Below are 8,068 nucleotides of genomic sequence, written 5' to 3'. Positions count from 1 at the left end.
CTGTGTATGGGGGGCTCTGTGTTGGGGGGGCACTGTGTATTGGGGGCTCTGTGTATGGGGGCTCTGTGTATGGGGGCACTGTGTATGGGGGCACTGTGTATGGGGGGGCTCTGTGTTTGGGGGCACTGTGTATGGGGGCCTCTGTGTATGGGGGGCTCTGTGTATGGAGGCTCTGTGTTTGGGGGGCACTGTGTATGGGGGGGCACTGTGTATGGGATGGCACTGTGTATGGGGGGGCTCTGTGTTTGGGGGGCTCTGTGTTTGGGGGGCACTGTGTTTGGGGGGCTCTGTGTATGGGGGGGCACTGTGTAGGGGGGGTACTGTCTATGGGGGCCTGGGGGGCACTGTGTATGGGGGGTACTGTCTCCCCTGTGTGTAATTCTGTATATTGTAAGATTGTACAGCACTGCGTACCCTTGTGGCGCTTTATAAATAAAGTTATACCTACATACATACATAACTAAATACATAATACTAAATTGTGCAAAACTATAAGTTCCATGCAGGATGCTGCCGCTTTGCAGAGCGATTTGACAAAATTAGATAACTGGGCAGCAAACTGGAAAATGAGGTTCAATGTTGATAAGTGCAAAGTTATGCACTTTGGTAGAAATAATATAAACGCAAACTATCTACTGAATGGTAGTGTGTTGGGGGTTTCCTTAATGGAGAAGGATCTAGGGGGTTTTTGTTGATAACAAGTTGTCTAATGCCAGGCAGTGTCTTTCTGTGGCTACTAAAGCAAATAAAGTGCTGTCTTGTATAAAAAAGGGCATTGACTCAAGGGATGAGAACATAATTTTGCCCCTTTATAGGTCCCTGGTAAGGCCTCACCTTGAGTATGCAGTGCAGTTTTGGGCTCCAGTCCTTAAGAAGGATATTAATGAGCTGGAGAAAGTGCAGAGACGTGCAACTAAACTGGTTAAGGGGATGGAAGATTTAAACTATGAGGTGAGACTGTCGAGGTTGGGGTTGTTTTCTCTGGAAAAGAGGCGCTTGCGAGGGGACATGATTACTCTGTACAAGTACATTAGAGGGGATTATAGGCAGTTGGGGGATGTTCTTTTTTCCCATAAAAACAATCAGCGCACCAGAAGTCACCCCTTTAGATTAGAGGAAAGGAGCTTCCATTTGAAGCAGCGTAGGTGGTTTTTCACGGTGAGGGCAGTGAGGTTATGGAATGCCCTTCCTAGTGATGTGGTAATGGCAGATTCTGTTAATGCCTTTAAGAGGGGCCTGGATGAGTTCTTGATCAATCAGAATATCCAAGGCTATTGTGATACTAATATCTACAGTTAGTACTAGTGGTTGTATATATAGTGTATGTATGTGAGTGTATAGATTGGTAGGTGTGGGTTAAGTGTGCTGGGTTTACTTGGATGGGTTGAACTTGATGGACACTGGTCTTTTTTCAACCCTATGTAACTATGTAACTATGTAACTATAACTGACTGCCCTCTATATTTGTATTTTAATGTAGGAGTTGCTATTTTGTTTTCCTTAGGTAGTACAGTATGAGGGTATAGCACATTTGCATCTGATCCCGCCATTTCAACTATATAAAAGGAGTATTTTTAGAAAAAAATGGGGTGTGTTAATTGGGGTGTGGTCACAAAAGTGGGCGTGGCCTAAAAATCTTTTTGTCCCTCTTTTTGTTTTTCAAATGTTGGGAGGTATGCATTAGAGTGAAAAGGCAAATTTTTTTGACCACGCCCCAATTAACACACCCCATTTTTTTCTAAAAATACTCCTTTTATATAGTTGAAATGGTGGGATCAGATGCAAATGTGCTATACCCTCATACTGTACTACCTAAGGAAAACAATATAGCAACTCCTACATATAAAATACAAATATAGAGAGAAGGCAGTCAGTTATGTATGTATGTATGTACAAAGTATGTATAACTTTATTTATAAAGCGCCACAAGGGTACGCAGCGCTGTACAATCTTACAATTATACAGAATTACACACAGGGAGGTCAAATGTTATAATAAATATAAGTGAGTTATAACTATCTACCAGTTTTGCCCCCCCACACAGGGGAGACAGTACACCCCATACACAGTGCCCCCAGGCCCCCATAGACAGTACCCCCCATACACAGTGCCCCCATACACAGTGCCCCCAAAACACAGTGCCCCAATACACAGTGCCCCCAATACACAGTGCCCCCCAAACACAGAGCCCCCCAAACACAGAGCCCCCAAACACAGAGCCTCCCCATACACAGAGCCCCCCCATACACAGAGCCCCCCATACACAGTGCCCCCATACACAGAGCCCCCCCATACACAGTGCCCCCCATACACAGAGCCCCCCATACACAGAGCCCCCCCATACACAGAGCCCCCCATACACAGTGCCCCCCATACAGAGCCCCCCATACACAGAGCCCCCCCATACACAGAGCCCCCCCATACACAGTGCCCCCCATACACAGTGCCCCCATACACAGAGCCCCCATACACAGTGCCCCCCATACACAGAGCCCCCAATACACAGAGCCCCCCCATACACAGTGTCCCCCATACACAGAGCCCCCCATACACAGAGCCCCCCATACGCACTCCGACTCCTTGTGTTGCTTCTCTCCTTATGTGGCTCCTTCTCCGGCGGTCCCAGCCCCTTTTATAAGGTTGCGCCCCGTGTGTACGTGTGACGTCATTACGCACGGGCGCAACCTTATAAAAGGGCCAGGGACCGCCGGAGAAGGAGCCACAGGAGAGAAGCAGCACAAGGAGTCGGAGCGCTCATCTTAAACCTTCTCATCCCTCTGTCGCGGATCCTTCTTTGACTGTCCCGCATTTCCGTAATCTATTACGAAAATGCGGGACATTCAGGGAACTATCCGGGACAGCGGGATTCGCTATAGAAAGTGGGATTATCCCGCTTAAAGTGGGACAGTTGGGGGGTATGCAATAAGCTTAGGGGAGGCTAAGCCAGGAATCCTGGAAATCTTCTCTTGTTCCTGCAAGCTCCAGTTCTGCTGTAATCAGCTGTGCTGATTGGATCTTTCTTCTTGTGGATTCTCAAATCAGAGCACAGCTTTCTTGACAGACAGTAAAATTGACCAATCAAGGCAAAGATGCAGACAGGGCTTGGGAGATATTACAAACTAAAGGCAGTGCAGAAATAAAGACTGAAAAGAAGAATCTACAGGCTGTAAACTTTACCTTAGAACCAACTCTCAACTTTTGCTGCAGATTCCATCCCCCTCCCACATGTACTATACCCAGGTACTATACTGTATCATCCCCCTCCCACAGGTACTATACACAGGTACTTTACCCAGGTACTATATGCAGGTACTATACTGTATCATCCCCCTCCCACAGGTACTATACACAGGTACTATATGCAGGTACTATACTGTATCATCCCCCTCCCACAGGTACTATACCCAGGTACTACACACAGGTACTATACCCAGGTACTATATGCAGGTACTATACTGTATCATCCCCCTCCCACAGGTACTATACACAGGTACTATACCCAGGTACTATACACAGGTACTATACACAGGTACTATACACAGGTACTATACCCAGGTACTATATGCAGGTACTATACCCAGGTACTATATGCAGGTACTATACTGTATCATCCCCCTCCCACAGGTACTATACCCAGGTACTATACACAGGTACTATATGCAGGTACTATACTGTATCATCCCCCTCCCACAGGTACTATACCCAGGTACTATACACAGGTACTATACCCAGGTACTATATGCAGGTACTATACCCAGGTACTATATGCAGGTACTATACTGTATCATCCCCCTCCCACAGGTACTATACCCAGGTACTATATGCAGGTACTATACCCAGGTACTATATGCAGGTACTATACTGTATCATCCCCCTCCCACAGGTACTATACCCAGGTACTATATGCAGGTACTATACTGTATCATCCCCCTCCCACAGGTACTATACCCAGGTACTATACGCAGGTACTATACAGTTCTAAAGGCTGAATTGAAATTGTTTTTTGTCACCTGACATCTATAATATCCCTATCACCTATCCTAAAAGATGGATGGTAAGTTAACTCTTTCCCACTGAAAAAGCTAATTGTGCTTTTATAAATTTGTTGTTGTTGTTTTTTGCACTTACTATTTTTTTTTTTATTTTACTTTTGTCATTGTTTTGTTCTTTTCTAGCTGGAGCCAATGCTGTGTATCAGTGCCAGTGTTATAGTGCCAGGGCCTGAATATCTGCCATCTATACCCACTGCTTTTCCTTGCAGACCCTTTAACTATTTATATTACCATCTCTTGTTTAAACCACTACCTGGTTGCTAGGGTAAATAAGACCCTAGCAACCAGATAGCTGCTGAAATACCAAATGGAGAGCTGCTGAACAAAAAGCTTAATAACTGAAAAATCATTAAAAATAAAAGGACCAATTGCAAAGTGTCTCATAATATCAATGTCTACATCATATTAAAAGTTAATTTAAAGGTGAACTACCCCTTTAAGCTAACTGATTACAAACACAAATGTATGGAAAACACCTGCACTATTGCAAAGTATCCCTGGAAGTCAGTGGGAATGGCAAGAGGTAGTTGGGAGGTTCATATTTTACACCAGCAGTGAATCCATTTAGTCTCACATTAGCTTTAGGTCAGTCTATGTATGGCCCATATTTAGCCTTCCCAAACAAAAAAATCACCCTCCACCTATGCAGGTGACTAAAGAATACTGAAATTAAGAAAGCTCCTATATAGTGTAGGGCAGTGCTGTCCAACTTCTGTGGTACCGAGGGCCGGAATTTTCCCGACCTACGTTGTGGAGGGCCGATAATGGAAGCCAGTTTTGACCACTCCCCTTTTTTAAACCGCACCCATTCGAAACCACACCCGCATTATCACATGACCATACCCATATTAATGGTTGAAGTACAGCAAAAACCTGCCATACTCTGCCTTCCCTACCCATCCTGTGTGTGCCATACTCTGCCTTCCCTACCCATCCTGTGTGTGCCATACTCTGCCTGCCCTACCCTGCCTGTGTGTGCCATACTCTGCCTGCCCTACCCTGCCTGTGTGTGCCATACTCTGCCTTCCCTAACCTGCCTGTGTGTGCCATACTCTGCCTTCCCTAACCTGCCTGTGTGTGCCATACTCTGCCTTCCCTACCCTGCCTGTGTGTACCATGCTCTGCCTGCCCTACCCTGCCTTTGTGTGCCATACTCTGCCTGCCCTACCCTGCCTGTGTGTGCCATACTCTGCCTGCCCTACCCTGCCTGTGTGTGCCATACTCTGCCTGACCTACCCTGCCTGTGTGTGCCATACTCTGCTTGCCCTCTGCTGTCTGTGTGTGCCATACTCTGCCTGACCTACCCTGCCTGTGTGTGCCATACTCTGCCTGCCCTACCCTGCCCGTGTGTGCCATACTCTGCCTGCCCTAGCCTGCCTGTGTGTGCCATACTCTGCCTGCCCTACCCTGCCTGTGTGTGCCATACTCTGCTTGCCCTATGCTGTATGGCACACACAGGCAGCATACAGTGACACAATGCTGGCACTGCTCCTACAGTCTGCACAATAACTATGTGTTACAAAACTTTTTAATTGCAGTACCACCTCAGTATATGTTCTTTTTGTAGTGTGCAGGGTTTATTTGTGGGTTTCTACTGCTCCTAGAGGTGTGAACAGGGGAACAATGGGGGTGATTACAGCCAGAGCCTGAGGTGTGAACAATGCAGGGGGTGAACAATGCAGAAACTAAAAGGTGTGAACAACACAGGGGATAACATGTTTAAACAATACAGAGGGATTACAGCCTGAACCTGAGGTGAGAACCATGCAGGGGGGCAGTTAATCACAGTACTGATACCATTTAAAGTTTACACAAGAGTAAGCCATCAAAGCAGCCAGACAGGTGGGGGGCCACACAGAGGGGGGTCGCGGGCGGGTCACGGGCCGCCAGTTGGACAGCACTGGTGTAGGGGATGAGAGAACTCTTTCCCTGTTTTTCTATCTGTGACATCATCCAGCCCAATTACAGACTGGGGAGAAACCTGATTGGCTGGATGCCCCAGTGCACTGTTGGGAGAGAAGGTGTTCCAGACTTTGGAGCCAAAAATCAGGGGCAGGTGCAGCAGTTTATAAAGGGAGCCCCTGTTGTTTTGCCAGCCATTGAGAGAGAGAGAGACCATCCAGGAAAGCGGTGAGAGTGTAAAAGGCTGAGAGGAGCTCTGCTTAGCCTGTAAAGAGAGATCTGCTACATTGCTGTTAGATGCCTTTACCACCATGCGGGTCCCCAGTGAGTGATCCATCTGAGGGAAGGTATTGAAAGTCTCTGTGTGTGTCCCCTGTGTGAAGACAGGTATTGATCGAGTGCCTGCTACATGGGAGCAACTGCCTATCCAAAGGGAGAGGTACTTTGTGGCAGGTAGCGCTACCTGGGAAACTAAAAGAGCTCTTGGGGAAGGGACTTTGCCAAGACTGAACTGGGAAAGCGTATTTCCTCCAGGAGAGGAGTGTGGGACTTTGTCCTGGGAGAGACTGAGCCACAGGTTTGGCTAAAACTGCACAGGATTCCCAAAGCAGGGTTTATTACTGTTTGCATGTTATTGTTATTCTATTTTCACACTGCTATATAAAGTTTATCTTTGCTGCAAAACTGTGTGTGATTATTTTTCTAGGGGAATTCCCCTAAGGTGTGCTCCTCAGTGTCCACTAGGTGGAAGCACTGCGCTGTAAATCCCAGTTCCCAGCATCCCAGTAACCTAATTTCTCCAGAGTGTGCCAAGAAAGGGTTACAATAACTCTAATAATAATTCTACAAAAGGTATTGTCACTTTTTTTTAGAATAAAGAAGCTGCTATGTATCTCGTGGAACTTAGTAAAGCTGTTACTTGCACTTTTTTTCTCAGGATGTATTAGGATTATAGGAACAATATTTATCACTAATGGGATTATGAAATAACAGGCACTAAGTTTGCCTAGGAGCAGTAACCCATAGCAACCATCAGCAGGTAGAATTTCCTGGTTACCTGTTTGAAAGAAAACATCTTGATTGCTATGACTTACTGCGTCTGGGCAAACTAAGTGCCTTTGATTAAATATGGGGATTAATGTCTAAACTTTTGACTTCTCCTTTTCATGCTATGCTTGTTACCTAAAATACCCAGGTTGATCATCATTGTGTAGGACATAAAGTAAACAAAAATCTATTGCTTACTTGCTATCTGTATTATAGCTTTTTTCCCCTTTACTAATAAAACTTACTGTATTTAACTGTGGTATACCCAGTTTTTTTACTAGAAATTAACTAGTTATCCATGCAATAATACTGTGTAAGATGGGAGCTATATATGGTGAGATTAACTGTTGCCCAATCAGCAAAATATGTCTGAATAACTCGGCATGTGCTGCCTTTTAGAGTAAAGGGGGAAAAAATGAGACATTTAGAACAATTTTTTTTTATTTTGAAGATTAAAAAAATAAAACACCACACACATTCAATTTGGTTTTAAAAAAAAACTCTTTTTGATTTTAGGACCATGGAGGTAAAATGCAATCACAGTTTTCTGTTGGCTGGCTTTTGGTAAGAAATAATAGAAGAGGATATTTAACACAACAGAACTCCTGGCTATGAGTGCAGTATTTTAAAAAGCTTTTTTAGCCTTTGCTATTTAACCATCTCCCTGAACTTTATTTAGTTCAACCCTCTTGCAGAAACTTAATTACTTTCTGTGCAGCAGAACTGAACCATGCTCTAAATATGTACGATCATAGCCTAAGGGGCTGATTTACTAATCCACGAATCCGAATCCCGAATGGGAAAAAATCGTATTGGAAACGAACATTTTGCGACTTTTTCGTATTTTTTGCGATTTTTTCATCGCCTTTGCGACTTTTTCGTGAATTGTTGCGACTTTTTCATAGCTGTTACAACTTGCGCGAATTGTCGCGACTATTTCGTATTGAGCGCTAGTAAACGGCGGGCAAACCTTTCCATTTTATCGCGACAGCTACGAAAAAGTCGCGACAATTCGCGCAAGTCGTAACGGCTAAGAAAAAGTCGCGACAATTTACAAAAAAGTGGCG

The sequence above is a fragment of the Xenopus tropicalis genome, chromosome 8 (assembly GCF_000004195.4).
Source record: "Xenopus tropicalis strain Nigerian chromosome 8, UCB_Xtro_10.0, whole genome shotgun sequence".
Classification (NCBI taxonomy): Eukaryota; Metazoa; Chordata; class Amphibia; order Anura; family Pipidae; genus Xenopus; species Xenopus tropicalis.
Note: the sequence above shows the minus strand (reverse complement) of the source record.